Genomic DNA, 26,180 nt, shown 5'->3' on the forward strand with positions numbered 1-26,180 from the left:
TGATCCATACAGTTAAAGAATTTAGTGTAGTTGATGAAACAGAGGTAATGTTTTTTCTCAAATTCTCTCGCTTTGTCTGTGATCCAATGGATGTTGGCAATTTGATCTCTGGTTCCTCTGCCTTTTCTAAACATAGCTTGAAGGTCTGGAAGCTCTTGGTTTGTGTAATGCTGAAGTCTAGCAGTCAAAATTTTAAGCATGACCTTACTAGCATGGGAGATGAGTGCAACTCTCGGACAGTTTGAACGTTCTTTAGTACTGCCCTCCTTGGGAATTGGAATGAGGACCTTTGCCAGTCCTGTGGCCACTGCTGAGTTTTCCAAATTTGCTGGCATATTGAGTGCAGCGCTTTCACAGCATCATCTTTTAGGATTTGAAATAGCTGAACTGAAATTCTGTCACCTCTACTAGCTTTGTTTGTAGTGATGTTTTCTAAGGCCCACTTGACTTTGCATTCCAGGATTTCTGGTCTAGGTGAGTCTGGCTCTAGGTGAGTGATCATACCATCATGCTTATCTGGGTCATGAAGATTTTTTGTATAGCTTTTCTGTGTATTCTTGCCACCTCTTCTTCAGCTTCTGTTAAGTCCATACCATTTCTGTCCCTTTTTGTGTCCATCTTAGAATGAAATGTTCCCTTTGTATCTCTGATTTTCTTGAAGAAATCTAATCCCTTGAATTTATTCATAACCTTCCCTGCATATTCAGAGGGGATTTGATTTAAGTCATAAGTGGCTGGCCTAGTGGTTTCCCCCACTTTATTTAATATAAGCCTGAATTTTGCAATGAGAAGCTGATGATCTGAGCCACAGTCAGCTCCAGATCTTGTTTTTGCTGACTACAGCTTCTCTATCTTTGGCTACAAAGAATGTAAACGATTTGATTTAGGTACTGACCATTTGGTGATATCCATGTATAACGTCATCTCTTGTGTTGTTGAAAAAGGGTGTTTGATATGACTAGTGCATTCTCTTGGCAGAATTCAGTTAGCCTTTGCCCTGCTTCATTTTGTACTCCAAGGCCAAACTTGGCTGTTACTGCAGGTATCTCTTAGCTTCCTACTTTTACATTCCAATACCCAATGATGAATATAACTTTTTTTTTTTTGGTGTTTAGTTTTCAGAAGTCTGCTAGGTCTTCATCAATGTCAGCTTCTTCAGCACCAATAGTAGAGGCATAGACTTCAATTACTGTAATGTTGAATGGCTTGCCTTGGAAACTGACCGAGATCATTCTTTCATTTTTGTGGATGCACCCAAGTACTGCATTTTGGACTCTTTCATTGATTATGAGGGCTACTCCATTTCTTCTATGGGATTTTTGCCCACAATAGTAGATATAATGGTCATCTGAATTAAATTCACCCATTTCTGTTTAGTTCACTGATTCTTAAGATGTTGATGTTTATTCTTACCATTTCCTGCTTGACTATGTCCAATTTACCTTGATTCATGGATCTGACATTTCAGGTTCCTATGCAATGCTATTCTTTGCAGCATCGAATTTAACTTTCATCACCAGACATATCCACAACTGAGAATCGTTTCTGCTTTGGCCCAGCTGCTTTATTCTTTCTAGAGCTATTAGTGGTTATCCTCCACTCTTCCCCATTAGACACCTTCCAACCTTGGAGACTCAACTTTTGGTGTCATATCTTTTTTTCTTTTTATGCAGTTCATGAGGTTCTCATGGCAAGTATACTGGGGTGGTTTGCCATTCCCTCCTCCAGTAGTTTTTTCAACTATACTCCAGTAAAAACAAATTTTTTAATGAAAAAATAAATAAAAAGATAAAGGAGCTAGCCTTGTAAAGATTTGGCATACTTAAATACAGTGGTTGAAGAAGATCTGTATTGAACATTTAATGACAGGACAATTTACAGAAGTATGGACAGAATTAAGAATAATCAACAAGAGAAGGCAAAACTCAACAGCAATGAATTGTTACCACTCATTGGCCTGAAGGAGTAAGAGCTAGAGGACATAATCCAGGATGAATGTAGCTGTAGCTATAAGAAAAAGGAACTATGGTTTTGAGAAGAGGACAGCATCACTGTCAAACTGCAGTCCAGCAAACAGTAGCCAAGACAGAAAATCCTGCGATCTCTATCTCTTCTAAAGTGTATGGAAACTCAATTTAAAGGACAGTTTAGATTGAATTTGCAAAACATTTTTTAAAAGAACAAAGTTGGAATATTTTTATTTTAAGACTCTTTATAAAGTGATATTAATCAAGACAATGTGGTACCAGTGAAAGGTACACATGTGGATCAATGGGATAAAATAGAAAATACAGAAAAAAAGAACAAATCCTCACATATATATGGTTAATTGGTCATCTGATTTTTAACAAAGGGGTAAGACTGTATGTGGGAAAACCATATTCTTTTCAACAAATGACTCTGAACAATGATATATAGTTGTTCCAGGATTATCTGTCTGTGTATGTGTGTATTTATGTATCTCTCTTGGAGAAGGGAATGAAAACCCACTCCAGTATTCTTGTCTGGAGGATGCCACGGACAGAGGAGCCTGGTGTGTTTAAAGTCCATGGGGTCACAAAGAGTAAGACATGACCAAGCGACCAGCACTTTCACGTCATGTATCTATGTATCTTTCATCTGTCTATTCTTTCATCTACCTATTGAGAGAGAATGACACAGAGAGACAAAGGGACACAGTGAGAGACTAAACTCTATCTTTATCTCTCACCACACATAATAGTAAATTATTTGAGGGGAATCATCGACTTACACATAAAAGTTCAAATCATGAACTTCCAAATGAAAACATTTTGTCTTGCTGGAGAAGGAAATGGCAACCCACTCCAGTGTTCTTGCCTGGAGAATCCTAGGGACGGGGGTAACCCCAGTGGGCCGCCGTCTATGGGGTCACACAGAGTTGGACACGACTGAAGTGACTTAGCAGATAGGCAAATCTCTTCAAGCACCAAAAACAGTGATCTTTTAAAGAAAATGTTAGACTTCATCAAAATTAAAACTTCTTTTCATAAAAAATCATCATTAGGAAAACAAATTGGCAAGTCAAAAAATGGGAGAAAGTATTTGCAAAAATTATGACTGGCTCCTATCAGAAATGTATATAGAACCCCTCAAGAATAAAAATGCAACCAACGCAGTTAAAAACAGGCAAAATACTTGAATAGATGCTCCCCAAAGGAAGGTATATACCTGATAAGTACATGAAAAAGTACTCATATTATTTGTCATCAGGAAAGTACAAATAAAACCAGGTGAGATCTCATTATCTCCCCACCAGATTGTCTGAAAATAAAGAGGAGAAACTAGTGCTCTCATACATTTGGTGGAGTATAAAATGGTATAACGACTCAGGAAAAATCTCTAGTAACTTAATATAAAGATAAACATATGGCTACCCTATGACCCTGAAATTCCATTCCTAGATATTCTCCCTAGATAAATGAAAGCCTAGATCAACAAAATTTTTGTACAGAAATGCTCACTGTAGCTCAATTCAGAGTAGTACAAAACTGGACAAGAGGATGGAAAGCTGAACCATTGTATATTCATACAATGGAAAGATTTCAGCAATGAAAAGAATGAACAACTGATTCAAGCACCAACATGGATAAATTCTTCGTAACATTATGCTGTGTAAAAGGAAGCTGTATACAAAGAGTCATATCATATAATTTGCTTAAATGAATTTTAAGAACAGGCAAAACAAATACATGATGAAAATAATCATGTTAGTAATTGCCTCTGGAGCTGTTTGCAGTGGAGATTGACTGAGAAGGGACATGAGAGAAATTTTCTAGAGTTACATTTTCTTTATTTTGATAGGGATTTTGGTTATCCAAGTATAAAAAATTTCAAAACTCAAAGAATGGCACAGTTAAGATTTATGTAATTCATGATACTTAAATTTTACCTAAAATAAAATAGTTAATCAGATAGTAAACTCTGGTTAATGATCTACATGCTGAAATGTTTAGAGGTGGCATATACTGATGTCTGCAACTAACTTTGAATTACAACAAAATATGAGTTGATAGATAAATAGAAGGCTGGTTTGATGGATAGATATGTAATATGTCAAAATAGAAAAATATTAATTGTAGAATATCAGTGTTACTATATGGGTGGTTACAATTCTTTCAACTTTCCTGTATGTTTGGAAATTTTTATAATTAAATTTTGGGACAAATTACAGGGAATGGTTGAAAGATTCTAAATAATTTCCTCCCTTCAGTTTCAACCATTTTACAATGATATATCAGAGTTGGAATTATGAGAAAAGCAACCTCTTATAAGAATATTCAATAACCATTTTAGTGAAGCATGTAAATGACCCTTCTATTCCAAGTTTGACCTGCCCTGTGTACTATTTTTAACCTATGAAATTGGTAATGGCAAAGTGGCTTAACTGTATATGAGCTCAATATGAGATCAAGTCAAAAGTGAATTAAAAATGTTGTATTTAGATCTGGAACTAGGGACTTAAATTCCTAAAGATTAACTATATGAATTCCACCAAATTTGCAGCATTGAGGCAGAGCAACCACTCAGGTTTGGAAATATAGTTAATAGGCCATTATCGTGTCTGTATTCACTCTTTTAGGTTATATATTTCTCCCTGTCTGTTGGAGGTATTGTTTTAAAGACTGGACTGTTGAAAGTCTACAGTTAATTTATATTGAATCTAGTATCACTTGATATAGTTGCATAGAAAACCAGAAGTTTCTAGAAAACATTTTCAATGATAAAGTTTTATGGGATACCACATGTGTTTTGACATTTGGTTTCAGGTTTGCTGAGAGCTGGTTTCCTAGCCTACCTGTGACTCTATTTGCAGGAATAATAGACTGTTTCTCAGTTATTGCTTTCTAGGAATAAGCCTTTTCTTCCAAAGAAGTTGGCTTTGAAATGGAGCACATAATTCTACTGAAAAGATCATACTTGAGAGGTTATTGTACTACATGCTTTCATCCTCTCACACCATTTTTATTAAAGCCACTCTTCTCTTGGAGAATGGGACTAGGGAAGTCAGAGAGGGATGGAAACCTAGAAAACAACCCAAGAAACAGACTACTATCACCACTTCTATAACACACAGAGTTTTCTGGAACTTTGTCAAATGCTCTATCCCTCTGTTTTGCAGGTGGTTAGAGTCATAATTTGAGCCTAAAAAATGTTGTGGCTGGAAATCAAAAGTTAAAAACACCATTAATTATTTACAGGCCTGTATTCTGACAAGAGCATTCTTTGGATCAGAGATGAGTTAAGAATCACTTAACAAATAAGCAACCTAGCAGTTTCTTTTTACAGTTCTTGATGGGGCTAAAGAAATAAAAAAGAGACAAGATTTTATTATCTAAATGTGCAGATCTTTTATTTAAAAATATTACTATATCATATAAAGCATTATCTCATGACCAAACATGTAAAGTAAAAAATAAAAATTCGATGACCACATAAAAATAGAGGTAATCATTTGAACTAAGTGTGACATCCACATGGTAAGGAAAACTTATGTATTTTTGTTCATCTCAATCTATATGCCTTTTGGCTATCATACTGAGAGAAATAATTTTTGTTCTTTTCAACCTCTCTTCCTTTTGGCCATTGTAGACAAATATGAATTCCTCCTAAGTAGGTCACAAATAAGCTATGATCCTGCTCATTTCTGTTTTAACAGCAGCACAGGAACAGATAAGCCATATTTTAGAGAGAGGCTTGTGGGTACCAGTTAGAGCAAATGTAAGAATCCAGGCATGATGAGTTTCTACTTTATTCTTTACCCCCCACATGAAAAGTTCTTTGCCCCTAGCCTTGCCTCAGGCCAAAGCCATGAGGCCATAGCCTAAAGCTCCTGATGAATCCTTGTAGACATCTGTGGTCAGAGTTTCTTCAGCAAATTCAGCACAGAACAAATGCTTTACACTTGATGTCTGCCTCTTGAAAGCTTAGGGCAAAGATAACTCTGCAAAGATAGAAAAAAATAAATTTGGAATAATGCTTATATGGTCATTTTTCACTTCTTCCCATTTGTGTAAGGAGCATACACTAAATATTGTATCGCCTAGCAGGAAGTCAAACACAAGAGCCCAATGTGTCTTAAATAAAATAAGAGGCATGTTCACTTAGAGATCGTGAGTGATAATTCAACATGAAAATCTGGGGGCAAGGAAATGATCTTGGGAGCCCGTGGGCAATCCTGGAGAACTGGCACATGGGCAGTCAGCAACCTGGCTTGCCTTCATTACCAATGGGACACACATTGCCTTTTTCCTCCTGTCTTTATTCATTTTTCAACAGCCTGCCACATGCAATATGCCAAATCTCATATAAAAAAAGCCCTGTACACACACGCACACACAGACACATACACACACTGGAACTGAAGAACCTTCAGCAGATCCAGGCATAGACAGTAAAAACAGCCATCTGCACTGAAGCTCAGGATTTATTCAATTACACTTGCCCGAGTTATTTGTTTGGCTTTGCAATGTAAAGAGTTCTGTTTTATTGTTGGAACTTTTCATGCTGTCGAGTTGTTTTCAAAACTCTTTCCCCAGATGCATTTGGCATTTATCAACAGCAAGCAAGCACTAGCAGTGAAACTCAAAAATGTGTGTGCCTCACATGGGCACCAAAATCTTTACCCAGGTCACTTGCCAGAATCAGACTAAGAGTCCCGGTATTTAATGGAGAGGTTAAAAAAAGTTTACAGGTTTAATGCCTGTGGCACACTGATCATCTTTCAAGGTTCTGAGGATTAAAGTATATGAGATTCTTTTGAGCAAGTTTGAACAGGGTGTGGGGAAGCCCAAATGGCAGGTGGCTGATCTATGAAATGTCAAGCTTCTGAACATGATATTATGAACAGCCAACTCAGATTTCATGTTTGATTCTGAGGATTTTTGTATTGCTAGAATCAAGTCCAGAAGTGTAGTCAACTCTTCACATTTATTTGAAGTAAGCCTTTTTAGTAGTATGTATGCTTTCTACTAAACTACATCATTGCTCTCATACAGTACTATTTGTGAATGTAGCTATTGTCCTCAAGTGATCATTATCATTTGTGACAAAAAGGTAAAATATAATAATCTTTTAAATTCTTTGTTGTAAAGCCTCTATTCTTATTTGCAGTCATAATGCTGATAGAATTTAAATCAAAATGGAAAGATTTTGTGTTCTATATCAGAATATAGTATCATATCAAAAGAAGTCTGTCACATGCCCTCTTAAATTTAAAGTACAAAGTACATAAAAAGTACACAGATTTTGGAAATTCCATGATCAGTGATGAATTCAGTATTTTGGGTGCAAGCTTTGTTTGATATAAGCCTGCTGTAAATGTTTCATACATAAATACAGATTGATATGTATGTATGTATAAGTGTTTCTAATCTCTATCTCTGAATATTGATCACCTTAGTAGTAGCTGGGCATATTTTATCCTCGATCTAACTTATAATAATTATGGAAACTCTAGTTTTTCCTCCAGAAATCTATCTGCATTTGAATATTTTAAACAACCTTTAATTTGTCCCAGTCAGAAATATTTTACTGTGTAAAAGAACCAAGCAGAGGAGTGCTTACCTAGAGCTTATCCAAAAATTTACACATTTAAAAAGGCTTTTTTTCCCTTCCCTCTTCCTCCCTCCCTTCCTTCCTTCTATCCAGGTGCCAGTACTTGGCTAATATTTGAACATAAACTACCTTTTCACTTTTCCAGAAAAGAATGCAAAAGGAAGTTTAAAAAAATTATCACATAAAATTATGTATAAGTAAAGTCCTCGGAGAAGGCAATGGCACCCCACTGCAGTACTCTTGCCTGGAAAATCCCATGGACAGAGGAGCCTGGTGGGCTGCAGTCCATGGGGTCGCTAAGAGTCAGACATGACTGAGCGACTTCACTTTGACTTTTCAGTTTCATGCATTGGAGAAGGAAATGGTAACCCACTCCAGTGTTCTTGCCTGGAGAATCCCAGGGACGGGGGAGCCTGGTGGGCTGCCATCTATGGGGTCGCACAGAGTCGGACACAACTGAAGCGACTTAGCAGCAGCAGCAGTGAAGTCCTATATGGGCTTCCCTGGTGGGTCAGACAGTAAAGAATTTGCCCACAATGCAGGAGACCTGGATTTGGTTCCTGGTTGGGCAGATCCCCTGAAGAAGGGAATGGCTACCCACTCTAGTATTCTTGCCTGGAGAATCCATAGACAGAGGAGCCTGGTGGGCTACAGATCATGGGGTCGGAAAAAGTCGGACATGGCTCAATGACTAACACTTTCATTTTCGAAGTCCTATATGACAAGCATGCATATTAAAACTAACAAAATGCTCCCAACTGTAAAATTCGGCAAAATGCCATGCTGATATGCATGATCATACAGTCACCTAACTAGCATTTACCCTCTTGGTGTTTTTCCTCCCTTCCTTTCTTTTCCGTTGAATGATGCAATGTCTCAGATTCAGACTGAAAAAAGGTACCCATAGATAACACAGCATAGATGACCCTATTATATTCTTGTTTCCCCAAATGCTTGATAGAGGACAACTGCCTTTGTTGAGAGCACTGGCAGGTTTTTGTTTTTCCTGGAGAAATCCCGAGAGACTTGGTCAGTCCTGGTGCTTGGTTAGAAAGTGCACTATGGCCTAAGAAAGATGCTTTTCTTTTTCAAGACAGTAGAAATCCAGGAATTTCTCTGGTTTGTGAGAAGGAAATGGAGAAACAACCATCAGGAGCAAGTCTTGGTTTGGTATGGGGCCCCTGATTTCCTCTGTTCCCCATTTCCTCTATTTCTTTTCCAGTGTGGATTTGAAACATGGTGGGCTATATCATGATTCTTAAGTGACTCTTTGGTATCAATAGGTTCATGGAGCTGAGTAGCCAGAACTATCCTAGCTGTGATGTTGACATCCCAGCAAACCGCTGCAGATGTTCAGAGTTCTGAGACCTAGACTGAAGTAAGAATGGGATGCATACCACAGCCATCTATGAATGCATTGTTTTACCTCTGTTCAGCTTTGCTTTTCTATGAGTAAACAATGACCACTGCTAATTTATATGCTTTCTGAAAATATTGCTTTTTTTTAGATAAAAAATGTGACTTCTTTGTGTCATAAAACTGCTGCTAGATAGATGGATAATTTGCATATATCCTTGTAACATTTAAACCAAGAAAGACAGTGAATTAATTGTATTTTAGTTAGATTAATTGAATTAAACTGCAGCTGATGAGATGGCTATTTGGAATGTGAAACAAACAAACAAACATAAAAGTATTGTTTGCTGTTTAATGTATACTGGGGCATCTATCGTGTCCCAGTCCCTGACATTTGTTTGCTCAAAAACAATTACTCAATGCCTGCTGTGGACTAGGCACTGTGTTAGCTATTTGGGTTATAATGATAAATATACCTAGCAAGAGAAATGTGTAAATATCAAGAAGAGTTCAGGGAAAAATGAAAACTAAAACAAGAAATTTAGGAATTTGACCCTTCACTGTGTTAAAAAATACTAGGAGACCTTGAGTTGTTTGACAGATGGAGAAAATTAAGGGTTGGCTTCATAAATTCCTCCAAATGTTTGAAGTATGTTTATAGAGGACATTTCGTGTTTACAGACAATAGTGTGAGTAGGTCAGATTGGTTGCAAATAAAAATTGTGTTTTACTTGACAAACTTCTTGACTTTATACCTAGCATGGGCTTTTAAGGAAGAATATGAATTATCCCTCCTTCATTTGAAGAAGTGAGCTGTGGGCTTCCTTCCCACTCTGTCTTAGAATATTTAGAATTTGTCTGCAGAGAGACAGAAGGACTGGACCAGATGGTCCTTTCCAGCTTCACTGATTCTTTGATACACATGTTGGAAAACAGATTTTGTCCCAAAAGTAAGATGCCATTGCTTCATTCTTTATGGCCTTTCTTTTCTTCTTGGTACAGAATGAAGTGAGGCTTAGTCAGAAAGAAAGGAATGGAAGATGACAATTAATTTCATAGAATACATACCAGATTCTTTTACCAATGAGGACCTGAGTCATTCATTGCACCACCCTCCTCTTGGGTGGTTAGGCCAGATTTCACTCAGAGATGAAGCAACTCATCTCAGGGACAGTTCCCTTCTATTGCAGCATTGCTCTTTGCAATGACATAGTTAAGGTTCTGTCACCGTTTGTGTTATAAACTTCTATTTCCTGGAATTTATAACCTAAAGCTGAAAATTCCTACTAGGCTGGATATTGGAAACTACAATCTGATCTTATTAGCTGTTGTTTTTTTTCCCCTTTCTTCTTTAAAAAAAAAAACTACAGCTGAGCTTAAAGAGGGCCAGAGATTGAGAAAATTAGTGGAGGATTTCCCATTAAATTTAAACTCAGTTTTGCTTAATGAAGTTCCAGCTTGTAGATTCTGAGCCTTTGCACCTCACATATATGCTTTAGAGGACAATTTAGAAATAAATCAAGTCTTGGAGGTTGTATCTTCAAGGAAGAGAGTGAAAAAGTTGGTTTAAAACTCAACATTCAGAAAACTAAGATCATGGCATCTGGTCCCATCACTTCATGGCAAATAGATGGGGAAACAATGGAAACAGTGACAGAATTTATTTTGGGGAGGCTCCAGAATCACTGCAGATGGTGACTGCAGCCATGAAATTAAAAGATGCTTGCTCCTTGGAAGAAAAGCTAAGACCAACCTAGACAGTGTATTAAAAAGCAGAGACATTATTTTGCCAACAAAGGTCCATCTAGTCAAGGCTATGGTTTTTCAAGTAGTCATGTATGGATGTGAGAGCTGAGCTATAAAGAAAACTGAGCGCCCAAGAATTGATGCTTTTGAACTGTGGTGTTGGAGAAGACTCTTGAGAGTCCCTTGGACTGCAAGGAGATCCAACCAGGCCATCCTAAAGGAAATCAGTCCTGAGTATTCATTGGAAGGACTGATGTTGAAGCTGAAACCCCAATACTTTGGCCACTTGATGCAAAGAACTGACTCCTTGGAAAAGAGCCTGATGCTGGGAAATATTGAAGGCAGGAGGAGAAGGGGACAACAGAGGATGAAATGGTTGGATGGCATCACTGACTCGATGGACATGAGTTTGAGCAAGCTTCGGGAGTTGATGATGCACAGAGAAGCCTGGCATGCTGCAGCCCATGGTGTTGTAGAGTGGGACACAACTGAGTGACTGAACTGAATTGAACTGGAGTTGTATCTCATCTTTACCGTAATGTTTCACCAAATACTTTCTGAGGAAAGGCTATGAATTAAATAACTAAATAGTCCTTTCCTGAAATTTGCGAGTTTTTGTAACTAATTTCTTAGCCATTTCTGAGCTGTCATACCAATACAGCTTTATGACACGTCTCTGAAAGTATGGTCCAAAGAGCATCCGCTCATGATAGTAAACAAATAGACCTAAAAAGTACAGAAAATTTGCTGATAAAACCAATTTATGACTATGTTGTTTAGTTTTGATAGGAGATTGAATTCATTGAATATTGCATTGCAAAAGCAGAGAACAAGCTATGTAGAAATGCTACCCTAGTACTATTGATCTTTGAATCTAGAAAACAAAATTGAAATCAATTGACTTCAACTTGGTGAAGTCAACTTGAAATGAATAGGTGAATCTTTAAAAAACGTTGGTACTTTTTCTTTGGCACACAAGTCTAGGTGTAAGAGAGATAAGTAAAACTCACAAGGTTATAAAAAACCTGAAAAGGATAAACATTCATTCATTCTTATCTCTTATATTCATGTCTGGATGTATCTGACCCCCAGACCTAAAAAACCTCTACAAATATCACTGTTTTTATACTTTTCCCTTTTTCTCCCCAGGTGGGCATCCCTAGCATTAAATGTGGATCTCTTTGCTTCTGAAGCTTTCAATTCTTTATTTTTTACATAAAACCTAGTATTATTTAAAAGTAGATTTTATTTTTTAAAAAATATATCAATGCATTTTTTTGTGCTAGAAGGGTGATATTTTATGTTTTTTTATGTTCTCTTCTTTTCACTCCACATGAATAGGCTTACCAGTTTTATTTTTTATGCTCAGACCAACACAATTTCATGTGAAGCTGGACAAATTTATTCAACTCCAGTTCAAGCACTGATTTAAAAATAAATAAATAAAGCAAGATCAGGCTAGCTTTGGTTTTTTATATTTTCTTTTATAATAAATTCTCTCTTAAATGATGCCTATGTGTATATTCTGACATAATCATGGGCACAAATGTGCAGTGCCTGAAATCTAAAATGACACTGGAATATCTTTTCTTGCATTAGCATTATTTTAGCATTCCTGCAACAGGGAATGGTTTGGAGAAATACAGAGGCTTTCAGTTTATATATACACCTCTGATTATTATTCCAGTACCTCGAGTTACAGATCCAATTGCATATCATGATGGATGTATCTCTCAGAGCTCAAAAGAAGTGTTGGCAAAGAGAAGGACTCTAAATAAGGCAGCCATGAGAGCCCAAGATGTGAAATTGAAAATCGAATGCCATAGTGTTAAATGATGATCTAGTTTTCCTTTTGATTTCTACTGCAGTAATGGAGTATATATGGCGTCTTCAAGTGTAGCATCATGTATGAAAAGCATACCAGGAATGCAGAACCACGATGGCTGTAACAGTCATGTTCCGTCTTAATTCCATTTTAATCAGTGGCTTCAGGAGCCATTTCCTAGGAGGGCAAAGGTGTCATTTATTAAGAAGAAATATATAAATCAGCATGTGTTAAAGAGGCAGAAAAATTAGGCAAAATGCTGGGAAAAGATGAAAGTGGGCCAATTGTCCTTATTTTATTTGAGGTATTGTGACACTGAGGCACAGTCAGACAGTTGCTGACACAATCTTGGAGATTTCAGGGCATATATTGGCAGTTGATCTATAGAACATTCTTATAAATGTATTTTCATCGGAGAAAACAAAGACACTGTCAATAGCTGAAAACTATTCTATGCTAAACTTAAGAAGCAAACAATAGTCACCTGGTTTTCTTGCATACAGATAGATGGGCTTATAATGGAAATGTTTGGTATACAACAGAAGTTAGTAGGCTCTTTTGGCTTCATACCTGGTCGAAACTAAGAAGGAAAGAATGACAAAAAGGAGATGAAAAGAGTCATTCACTTGAGATATGCTACTGTGTTTTCAGGAGTCTAAATTTAAAAAGAGAGAACTCATCACTAAGGTAAAATGTATTTGATATTAACAATATCGTGCAAGTTAATGTATTAAAAATGAAGAGGTAGGGAGGGAGAAAGTAGGTACTGGTGGGTGTAGATGTGGCATGAGAGTGCTGTGGGCTGACATAAGAGGTTCTCATTAGGATGAGGGATCATACATACAGGTAGAGGGCCCTATAGGCTTCCCTGGTGGTTCAGATGGTAAAGAATCTACCTGCAATGCAGGAACTTGGGTTCGATCCCTGGGCAGGGAAGATCGCCTGGAAAGGTGAAAGGCTCCCAACTCCAGTATTCTTGCCTGGAGAATTCCATGGACAGAGGAGTCTGGCGGGCTACAATCTGTAGGGGTGCAAAAAGAGTCGGACACAACTGAACGACTCATACTTCCACTTTCAGGGTGCCCCATAGGGGGAAAAACAAAAGTCAATTTTTATTTTGTTCTCAGATTTGCCTAAAGTTTGCCTTGAACACAGTCCTGGTAAGTTCTAACAAATTGTCCTTAAAATATCAAAACTTTGTTGATTTCTTTTTCAGGTAAATAAATAACTAGTTAGTGGGCCAATGATGGGTCCAGAGACTGGAGGTTAGAGCTCGGGTGTCTACAAACTGTCAGCATCTTTGCATGTATTTTCTTAAATGAGAGAATTTAATGGTGTCTGATATTTCTCTACCTTATAAAATGCACTGTTATCAGAGGATAAAAACTATCTGTCCACTTCTAAGAACTCCAAGTTAAATTGGACAATATCAGGTTTATATCTCCTATAGCCCACATGAAAAATTGATAATCATTTTTAATACTAATTTGTGGAATTTTTGGTTAGAATAGTGAGTCAGGTCAAAACCTGTTTGTGAAAGTTGTTATTACTTGCTGCTTCCTTAGAAAGGGTTGCTAAGTCTCTTCAGTGATTTCCTTCAAAATGTGATAGTTACAGTGTTTAGGGAGTAATCTGGCAAAAGAGAAGTGAAGGAGAATCTTTCCCTTGAAAATAAATATTTCCGTTTATAATGTGCCCGAGTAATTCTCAGAGGAAAACCCTGGAATAAAAAATCCAAGGCCTTTGTAGTCTATGTCTATATATCCATATGTATATCTATCTGTTTCTATCTCTATCTATCATCTATTTTTTCCCTTTACAGCTTTTGTCATATACTGAAAAAATATTGTAATTTAAAATTTTCTTCCTTCTGCATTCTCCTTTCTGTAACTTATAGAATTCTCAACTTGAGAACTTATTTTTCTCTTTCAAAATGTTTATTAAAGCACAAATGACCTTCTCCCTTTTGATGTTGCCAGAGAAACTTGAGCACTGTGTAATTAAGCTTCTGTTTTAAAATGTTTCTCTCAACAAACACTGGCTTCTAGGGCTAAGACTGCATAATAGATGTTATTAACTGTACATATAAATAGGAAATGTGTCTTGCAGTGCATTATATTTGCTGAATGAGTTTGCTTTATTCCAAAGTCATCTCTTTTACTAATGACTCATGGATTTTCTTTCCATTATTTACAAATAATGTAATCATAGTCTATTCTGTAATAATTTGACATATCTTATATTCATATCTGAGCCTATTAATTAGAGACAACATACGTATTTATAATGTGCCTGTATTATTCAAGTTAATCCCTTTAATCCTATTTGAATGGCCAGATAAGAATTAAGCCCTTCAAACATCTTAATAAACAAACATTTAAATTCACCTATTTCCATCTTTGTTCTTGGCACCTATATGGAAAGCTTTTATGATGAGAATTGATAGAAGCAGTAAATAATCAATCTGGGAAGAATAAAATGTGAATTATTTTTCTTTGCAAAGAAGCTATAGATATTTACAAAAGAGTTCTCCCAGTCTACAGAGGTAGAAAGTCAGATAATGATTTTAAAGAGTTTAGTCACGTCATTAGAAATTAATGATGCAATTATTCTGAGGGCTTAGGATAGTCGTTGGACTCCTATAATGAACCTGTGTTTCTTACAAAATAAGCAAATGCCTCTTTGAAGACTTTTTAGCCCAAGTCAACCAGGGCAGTACAAGGCCTTCAGGTTTCTCAGAGGGTCCTCCAGCCTAAGCATTTACTAGCACAAAAATAACAGAGAAGCCGTGTTGAAGGCAATTTTAGATTCTTTTTCTGACACTGTGATCTGCACACATGCTAGGTCACTGAAAACAGGAGACGAAGCAGTTGTTTTTCCCTGCTGTGAGCCATGGATTTGAACATGCCTCACACTGTTCACATGCTGCGTTTTTCTTTCCCTCTTCATTTCCCTATAACACAAATGTAAACTGAGCTCAGGAAAATCCTCTGGGCCCTAGAAATAACACAGTCTATCCACATATGGACTGACTATCTTATTTCATTTCTTTTCCTCAAATTATGCAGAGTGAGACAATTAAGTAAAGATGAATGTTTTAGACCAGAAGGAACTGAACAATGGTTGGTATTCATTTATTTTTATTTTGAAAATATTTAGGTTATAACATATAGAAAATTTGAGAGAGATAAGTAAAGTAAAAGAAAGAAAACCATCAATAATTCTAAAACTAAAAGGTAACCACTTGTAATTAGTTTTATTTTCCTCCAGGTTGCATATGGCTTCATCGCTGGGATCGTGGTTGCCACAATATCATTATGTCTTTTTTCACATTAGTAAATAGTCTTGAAAGCATAGTTTTAATTAACTATGATAGTAATTAGTAATTTCAAAATAATCTGAACCTCTTACTTTAGATTAATTGGCAACATAATATTGGGGAAGTAGGAGAAAACAAGCCACAGTCACTATCTTAAGTAAGGAAAATTGTCTAATGTCACTTGCTTCACAATTAAAAAAATTTTTCATTCTTAAAGTTATAAAGTAGGAAACAAGTTGACCTACAATGTCACCTCATAAAATATATATGTTAACATTTTAAAATAATAAATACAAAAAGATTTACATTTTCAGGCAATATAGACAAAATATAAGATAGAAAGTAAACCTTATTTTCTGTTTGAGGCACACACATACTGCTTATGCTAAAGGGATATAAAGGGGTAATATATTAAATATGTTATCTATATGGGTAATCAGAGTTTACTGTTCAAAAGTTGTTTCTGCTTACTCAGCATCCTTTGCGCCTTCTTCTGCTAACACATTTACTTTTCCCAATGGAGCACCAAGTCTGTGTTGTCTCATGGGGGATGGGAAAGCTGACCTTGCCTCCTTCCATGCCGCAGGAATGAACATAAAACACAGGCACAAATCTAACTTTCCGCCGTGAAATTTAAGACTACTGAAAGAAAAGAATCTTTCTTCACCTGAAATTGTGAGCAGTGGATCTGAAGAAATCTGGAGATGCTGGTCATCTTTTCTGCAACTTATCAAGACCTTTCACCCGTTATTTAGTCAGCTAACTGCAAATATATAGGTCAAAAAAACCAATAATGGCCCAAACACAACAGAAGTTTGTTTGTTGCTCACATAAAATTGAAAGATGGCTTCAAGGTGGAGAGGAGTGGTGGGGAGAAATCTGATCCAAATATCAATTCAGGGACCCAGGTTGTCTAAGGTGTTGCTGCCTTCAGCAACAGGCTTTCAGGAATACCTGGGCATGAAGGATGATGTGTAGAAGGTTTGGGGGATGCATGCCTAGAAGGGGCTCCCATCACTTCTGCCCACATTTTACTGATGACAACTCACTCATATGGCCATATTGAGCTGCAAGGAAGGCTGCAAAACAGTCCAGCTGTATGAACAGGTTTTGTTGAGAAGCCAGAAGTCTCTTGCCATGGTCTTCCATTTGGCAGATACTGCACCATTCAGCTAAAGTTCAAGATTCCTCCATGTTGCACACACCTTTCCATCATGTCCACATGTGATTCCTAAGGTTAGGTAACACTTCACTCCAACCCAATATTTAATAGTAAAGCAAGAACAGGATGACAGTGATGTAAGAGCGTAGCTGGGATTGGCTACGTACTTTATTGACAAACCATGGCTTTTGTTTAACTTCTCCAAATTTGTTAAATGTCCTCTATCTCCTTAGTAAGGATATATTCTCTCTTGGCCATTCCTGAGAGGTTATCCTTGAGTTTTTAATCAGCTCTCCAGTTCAATTCAAAGTTCTGGAGCCAAGAACACAGTATCTCAAGCATTTTTAAATGAACACTAATAAATAGTTACATATTTTGGCCCATGTACTAGGGACTTATGGTAGGAAACTCCTGGAGTTTCTTAATGGAGCTCTTCCTAGAATTTCTCTCCTTTTTCACCAAGATCTTTGTATGATTGGTTTTTAGCTCTTGACTACCAGTTGGAGAAGACTCTTGAGAGTCCCCTGGACTGCAAGGAGATCCAACCAGTCCATTCTGAAGGAGATCAGCCTTGGGATTACTTTGGAAGGAATGATGCTAAAGCTGAAACTCCAGTACTTTGGCCACCTCATGTGAAGAGTTGACTCATTGGAAATGACTCTGATGCTGGGAGGGATGGGGGGCAGGAGGAGAAGGGGACGACAGAGGATGAGATGGCTGGATGGCATCACTGACTTGATGGATGTGAGTCTGAGTGAACTCTGGGAGTTGGCAATGGACAGGGAGGCCTGGCGTGCTGCGGTTCATGGGGTTGCAAAGAGTCGGACACAACTGAGCGACTGAACTGAACTGAACTGAACCAGTAATGTTGCTTCTCCTTTTGAGGGAGGAGAATGAACTCTAAGATTATGAATATTTCACATCAGTGCTCCATTTTTTGCTGTTTCAAATAAATCAATGTAGGGAAATTCTAATTTTTTCCTTCTTCTTCCTGTGATTTTTTGCTCATAGGTAATAGTTTTGTAGGGGAGGAAAAATAGTTTTTCCTCTACCGTTGTGAGTTCTTGCTTCCCAGATAGCTTTGTGGTAAAGAATCTGACTACTATTGCAGAAGACTTGGGAGATGCAGGTTCCATCCCTGGGTTGAGAAGATCCCCTGGAGGAGGAAATGGCAACCAGCTCCATTATTCTTAGACCGTGGAGTCTCAAGAGTCAGACATGATTGAGTATGCATGCACAAACACACAAGTCTGAGTTCTTGGCTGAGATCCCCTGTAAGAAAAGACAGATTAACAAGAGAATGAACAGAAGTTTATTAACATATACCTCATATATACATGGGAAATATCAGAAAAACTGAGTAAAACTCCCTGAAATGGCCTGAGCCACCGTCTTAAATACTGTCTTCAGTTCAGTTCAGTCACTCAGTTGTGTCTGACTCTGCAGTTCTATGAACTGCATCATGCCAGGACTCCCTGTCCATCACACTAACTCCCAGAGTTTACCCAAACCCATGTCCATTGAGTTGGTGATGCCATCTAACCATCTCATCCTCTGCTGTCCTCTTCTCCTGCCTTCAATCTTTCCCAATGTCAGGGTCTTTTCAAATGAGTCAGCTGTTCACATCAGGTGGCTAAAATACTGGCATTTCAGCTTTAACAGCAGTCCTTCCAATAAACACCAGGACTGATTTCCCTTAGGATGGACTGGTTGGATCTCCTTGCAGTCCAAGGGACTCTCAAGAGTCTTCTCCAACACCACAGTTCAAAAGCATCAATTCTTCTGTGCTCAGCTTTCTTTATAGTCCAACTCTCACATAAATACATGACCACTGGAAAAACCATAGCCTTGATTAGATGGACTTTTGTTGACAAAGTAATGTCTCTGAGTTTTAATATGCTGTCTAGGTTGGTCATAACTTTCCTTCCAGAGAGTAAGCGTCTTTTAATTTCATGGATGCAGTCTCCATCTGCAGTGATTTTGGAGCCCTGAAAAACAAAGTCTGCCACTGTTTCCACTGTTTCCTCTCCATTTGCCATGAAGTGATGGGACCAAACGCATGATCTTAGTTTTCTGAATGTTGAGCTTTAAGCCAACTTATTCATTCTCCTCTTTCACTCTCATCAAGAGGCTCTTTAGTTCTTCACTTTCTGCCATAAGGGTGGTGTCATCTGCATATCTGAGGTTATTGATATTTCTCCCAGCAATCTTGATTCCAGCTTGTGCTTCCTCCAGCCCAGCGTTTCTCGTGATGTACTCTGCATGTAAGTTAAATAAGCAGGGTGACAATATACAGCCTTGACATACTCTTTTTCCTATTTGGAACCTGTCTGTTGTTCCATGTCCAGTTGTAAATGTTGCTTCCTGACCTGCACACAGGTTTCTCAAGAGGCAGGTCAGATGGTCTGGTATTCCCATCTCTTCCAGAATTTTCCACAGTTTATTGTGATCCACACAGTCAAAAGCTTTGGCATAGTCAATAAAGCAGAAATAGATGTGTTTCTGGACTCTCGATGATCTTTTTTCGATGATCCAGCAGATGCTGGCAATTTGATCTCTGGTTCCTCTGCCTTTTCTAAAACCAGCTTAAACATCTGGAAATTCATGGTTCATGTATTGCTGAAGCCTGGCTTGGGGAATTTTGAGCATTACTTTACTAGCGTGTGAGATGAGTGCAATTTTGCAGTAGTTTGAGCATTCTTTGGCATTACCTGCCTTTGGGATTGTAATGAAAATTGACCTTTTCCAGTCCTGTGGCCACTGCTGAGTTTTCCAAATTTGCTGGCATATTGAGTGCAGCACTTTCACAGCATCATCTTTTACGATTTGAAATAGCTCAGTTAAAGACAAAAAAAGATACCTGAGTAAGAAACAAGCAGTTCCTAAAAAGTGCAAAGAGGAAATGTTTGCAATAAGATGTCATGTAAATATGTATTTGTGGCATTATATATGAAATCTTTCAGAATTACTTATTTTGCATTTAATTTTTGTTTAATGCATTTGTAAATTCAGTTCTGATTTAATGAAATTAACAATCACTTTAGTTCTTTATACTCTGACTTGTATTTCTTCTTTGATTTACTGTGTGATCATCAGGAGCATGATTTTGAGTAAGTTTTTCTGAAACATAGTAATATATTTTTAGAGTCTTCTATTTAAGAATATATTTATTTTCATTGTCTTTGTCCAAGAAGAAATATGTTGGCAGATGATGGAATTCTTGAATCTCATCCTTTCTCTACTCAAAACTCTTTAAGATAAATCCAATCTTTTCTGGCAGATGATACTGAGAGAAAAGCTAGAAAAGAAAGTGAAGTCGCTCAGTCGTGTCCGACTCTTTGTAACCCCGTGGACCGTAGCCTACAAGGCTCCTGTGTCCATGGAATTTTCCAGGCAATAGTACTGGAGTGGATTGCTATTTCCTTCTCCAGAGAGAAAAGCTAAGGCTGGTCTAATTTTTATTTCTTTGTAATTTTTTTTTTCTTTCCTGATCACTGAGACAATTAGTATTTACCCTTGAAATTCAAAAGTACTGCCAAGATATTTCTAGGTTTTGACTATTTACAATATTTCGACAATTATAAGATGTAGTTTTTAAAACAGTTTCAACGTCTCAGAAATTAGGATACACATTGCAATCAATGACTAGATAGGATTATGTCATAGTATAACTGGCAATGTTTTGTTTTCTTTTGTAGTACAGTTGAAAAGAATGATATGTTTTCAACTCAAATGGAATCTCAAATTTGATGAAATAATAAATTACAGTTTCTACCATTATATTATGTTTATATCTATTTCCCCCCGCCACTGCCCTAAGGGACAATATGTAATTAAGTGCATATCTGCTACTGTCCTTTATCATATTCATCTCTTTGACCTCTTCCTCTCCCTTTCCTGTCTCATATATGAATGCTAATTTTTCCTGTCTTATATGTCAATGCTAATTGGATATTTTTCCCCCTGGATATGTTTATATGTAACCCAGTTATTTTTATTTGTGTATTTTAATTGATATTTTTAAAAAATAAAATAAAATATAGTACTTTCATATTGTAAAAGTTTCAAATAGCATTGAGTAACTGTTAGCATAATGTAACCTTCATATACATAAATCTGCCACATTCTTTTTCACTGCTATATGTTACTATTTGTAGTCTTTTATATTACAGAAATTCACTTAGTCATTCCCTAGAATGAATGAACATTTGGATTGTGCCTAGTCTTTTGCTGTTGTAAACAATGCTACAGTGAACATCCTTGACATAGGTTTTCCATTTCCACAAATTATAACTAGAAAATAATTTCTAGAAGTGAATTGATGGGTCAAAAGCTTATGTTTAGTTTAAATTTATATAGATGGTGTCAGTTGCCTGCCAACAAGTTAATGACAGTTTTAATTTCTGGCAATGGCCTTTGAACAAAACTTTTATCCCTGCTATTTGCCAACATTGTATGTTATTAAGCTTATTCCCTTTTCCTGAATTAAGTTTGAAAGCACTATCCAGTTTTAAGTATTTCCTTAATTTTGAGGAAGAGAGTTTGAGCAATTTTCATAAATTTCTAATTCATTGATTTTTGTTCATGTCCATTATATTCACATTTTTCTTATGTGTAAGAACTTATTAATTTTTTCATTAAACAAAGTGCAGTAATTTTTGTCTGTTTTTTAAGATTTGTGACTTGCTTAAAGCAATCTTACCCCAAGATTATTTTTTAAAATAATGTTCTAGTACTGTGATATTTTTTTTTGCTTACATTACTTGATTCCATCAGAAATTTATTTTAGTATATAGAGTTAGTACAGATTATACTTTTTATAATGATAAACTGAACTTCTAACACTATTTGTTATATAATTAATTACTCTTTTCCCCACTGTCCTGATTTAAAATGTAATATTAATTACAAGGACTGCCCTGTATCTTAAATGGTAAAGAATCTGTCTGCAATGCAGGAGACCTGGGTTCAATCCCTGGGTTGGGAAGATCCCTGGAGAAGAGAATGGCAGTCCACTCCAGGATTCTTGCCTGGAGAGTCCCATGGACAGAGAAGCCTGGCAGAGTCAGACACGACTGAGCATTATGTGCCAGATTAATCACAAACTAATACTGAATAATATATTTCTACTTTTAAACTCTCTATTCCCTTCAATTTGTTGCTGTTGTTTTCATTCAGTTGCTAAGTCATGTCCAATTCTTTGTGACCCCATGGACTGCAGCAGGCCAGGCTTCCCTATCTTTTTCACTATCTCCCTGAGTTTGCTCAAACTCATGTCCATTGAGTTGGTGATGCCACCCAACCATCTCATCCTCTGTCACATCCTTCTCCTCCTGTCCTCAATCTTTCCCAGCATCAGGATCTTTTACATTGATTCAGCTCTGCACATTAGGTGGCCAAAGTATTGAAACTTCAACCTCAACATCAGTCCTTCCAATGAATATTCAAGGTTGATTTCCTATTGGATTGACTGGTTTGATCTCCTTGCTGTCTAAAGGATTCTCAAGAGTTTGCTCTAGCACCACAATTAAAAAGCATCAATTCTTCAGCACTCAACCTTCTTTATGGTTCAGCTCTTACATTCATACATGAGTACTGGAAAAACCGTAATTTTGACCATAATTTTGACAGACCTTTGTTGGCAAAGTGATGTCTGCTTTTTAATATACCGTTTAGATGTGTCATAACTTTTCTCCCAAGGAACAAATGTTTTTTAATTTCATTGCTGCAGTCACCATCTGCAGTGATTTTGAGCCCCCCAAATTAAAGTCTGTCACTGTTTCCATTGTTTCCCCATCTATTTACCATGAAGTGATGGACCCTGGTGCCATGATCTTAGTTTTTAGAATGTTGAGTTCTTAAGCCAGCTTTTTCACTCTCCTCTTTCACCCTTATCCAGAGGCTCTTTTGTTCCTCTTCACTTTCTGCCATTAGATTAGTATCATCTGCATATCTGAGGTTGTTGATATTTCTCCTGGCAATCTTGATTCCAGCTTGTGCTTCATCCAGCCCAGCATTTCACTTGATGTACGCTGCATATAAGTTAAATAAGCAGGGTGACAATATACTGCCTTGAAATACTCCTTTCCCTAATTCGAACCAGTCCATTGTTCCATGTCTGGTTCTAACTGTTGCTTCTTGTCCTGCATACAGGTTTCTCAGGAGACAGGTAAGGTGGTCTGGTATTCCTATCTCTTTAAGAATTTTCCACAGTTTGTTGTGATCCACACACAGTCAAAATTTTAGCATAGTCGATGAAGCAGAAGTAGATTCCTTTTGGAATTCCCTTGCTTTTTCTGTGAATCAACAGATGTTGGCAATTTGATCTCTTCAGTAGATCTACTATATATTTTGGATGGAATCAAGTTATCCAAGTAAAAAAATGGAGCAATAATGTGCTAAAATATTTAAACAAGTAATCTTGGGGCAAGGCTGGGTAAGTATCTGTTTTAATTTCTGTAGCTTTGATATGTTTTATTGTCTTATATGCATCCTCTGCTTAGATGCATCCCTGATCCCCCAAAACTTGCATGACTGCTATCAGGTACCTGTCTTCTTTCCAATAATCTTGCTGCTATTTATATGAAAATCACTTTTGGTTTATATGCTGATTTATAGAGAATTTCTTAGTTTTCTGAATGTTGAGCTTTAAGCCAACTTTTTCACTCTTCTCTTTCACTTTCATCAGGAGGCTTTATAGTTCCTCTTCACTTTCTGCCGTAACAGGCAAATTTGACCTTGGGATACAGAATGAAGGAGGGCAAAGGTTAATAGACTTTTGCCAAGAGAACACAAAGGTCATAGCAAACACCCTCTTCCAACAACATAAGAGAAGACTCTACACAGGGACATCACCAGATGGTCAACACCGAAATCAGATTGATTATATTCTTTGCAGCCAAAGATGGAGAAGCTCTATACAGTCAACAAAAACAAGACCAGGAGCTGACTGTGGCTCAGATCATGAGCTCCTTATTACCAAATTCAGACTTAAATTGAAGAAAGTAGGGAAAACCACTAGACCATTCAGGTATGACCTAAATCAAATCTCTTATGGTTATACAGTGGAAGTGAGAAATAGATTTAAGGGACTAGATCTGATAGATAAGAGTGCCTGATGAACTATGGACGGAGGTTCGTGACATTGTACAGGAGACAGGGATCGAGACCATCCCCATGGAAAAGAAATGCAAAAAAGCAAAATGGCTGTCTGGGGAGGCCTTACAAGTAGCTGTGAAAAGAAAAGTGAAAAACAGAGGAGAAAAGGAAAGATATAAGCATCTGAATGCAGAGTTCCAAAGAATAGCAAGGAGAGATAAGAGAGCCTTCCTCAGCGATCAGTGCAAAGAAATAGAGGAAAACAACAGAATGTGAAAGACTAGAGATCTCTTCAAGAAAATTAGAGATATCAAGGGAACATTTTATGCAAAGATGGGCTCAATAAAGGACAGAAATGGTATGGACCTAACAGAAGCAGAAGATATTAGGAAGAGGTGGCAAGAATACACAGAAGAACTGTACAAAAAAGATCTTCAAGACCAAGATTATCACGATGGTGTGATCACTCACCTAGAGCCAGACATCCTGGAATGTGAAGTCAAGTGAGCCTTAGAAAGCATCACTGCGAATAAAGCTAGTGGAGGTGATGGAATTCCAGTTGAGCTATTTCAAATCCTGGATGGTGATGCTGTGAAAGTGCTGCACTCAATATGCTAGCAAATTTGGAAAACTCAGCAGTGACCACAGGACTGGAAAAGGTCAATTTTCATTACAATCCCAAAGAAAGGCAATGCCAAAGAATGCTCAAACTACCGCACAATTGCACTCATCTCACACGCTAGTAAAGTAATGCTCAAAATTCTCCAAGCCAGGCTTCAGCAATACGTGAACCATGCACTTCAAGATGTTCAAGCTGGTTTTAGAAAAGTCAGAGAAACCAGAGATCAAATTGCCAACATCCGCTGGATCATGGAAAAAGGAAGAGAGTTCCAGAAAAAATTCTATTTCTGCTTTAGAAATAGCCACACAGCCTTTGACTGTGTGGATCACAATAAACTGTGGAAAATTCTGGAAGAGATGGGAATACCAGACCATCTGACCTGCTTCTTGAGAAACCTGTGTGCAGGTCAGGAAGCAACAGTTAGAACTGGACATGGAACAACAGACTGGTTCCAAATAGGACAAGGAGTATGTCAAGGCTGTATATTGTCACCCTGCTTATTTAACTTATATGCAGAGTACTTCACGAGAAACGCTGGACTGGAAGAAGCACAAGCTGGAATCAAGAATGCTGGGAGAAATATCAATAACCTCAGATATGCAGATGACACCACCCTTATGGCAGAAAGTGAAGAGGAACTAAAAAGCCCCTTTATGAAAGTGAAAGGGAGTGTGAAAAAGTTGGCTTGAAGCTCAACATTCAGAAAACTAAGATCATGGCATCTGGTCCCATCACTTCATGGGAAGTAGATGGGGAAACAGTGGAAACAGTGTCAGACTTTATTTTTGGGGGCTCCAAAATCACTGCAGATTGCAGCCATGAAATTAAAAGACACTCCTTGGATGGAAAGTTATGACTAGCCTAGATAGCATATTCAAAAGCAGAGACATTTCTTTGCCAAAAAGGTCCGTCTAGTCAAGGCTATGGTTTTTCTAGAGGTCATGCATGGATGTGAGAGTTGGACTGTGAAGAAAGCTGAGCGTGGAAGAATTGATGCTTTTGAACTGTGGTGTTGGAGAAGACTCTTGAGAGTCCCTTGGACTGCAAGGAGATCAAACCAGTCCATTCTAAAGGAGATTGGTCCTAGGTGTTCATTCGAAGGACTGATGCTGAAGGTTAAAGTCCAATACTTTGGCCACCTCACGTGAAGTGTTGATTCATTGGAAAAGACTCTGATGCTGGGAGGGATTGGGGGCAGGAGGAGAAGGGGACGACAGAGGATGAGATGGCTGGATGGCATCACCAACTCGATGGATATGAGTTTGAGTGAACTTTGGGCATTGGTGATGGACAGGGAGGCCTGGTGTGCTGCAGTTCATGGGGTCACAAACAGTCGGACATGACTGAGTTACTGAACTGAACTGAACTTATAGAGAATTTCATTCATCTGCTGGTGCTGTTAAGTTGCGTCAGTTGTGTCCGACTCTGTGCGACCCCATAGATGGAAGCCCACCAGGCTCCTCTGTCCCTGGGATTC

This window comes from Capricornis sumatraensis, chromosome 2 (assembly GCF_032405125.1).
Source record: "Capricornis sumatraensis isolate serow.1 chromosome 2, serow.2, whole genome shotgun sequence".
NCBI classification, from domain to species: Eukaryota; Metazoa; Chordata; class Mammalia; order Artiodactyla; family Bovidae; genus Capricornis; species Capricornis sumatraensis.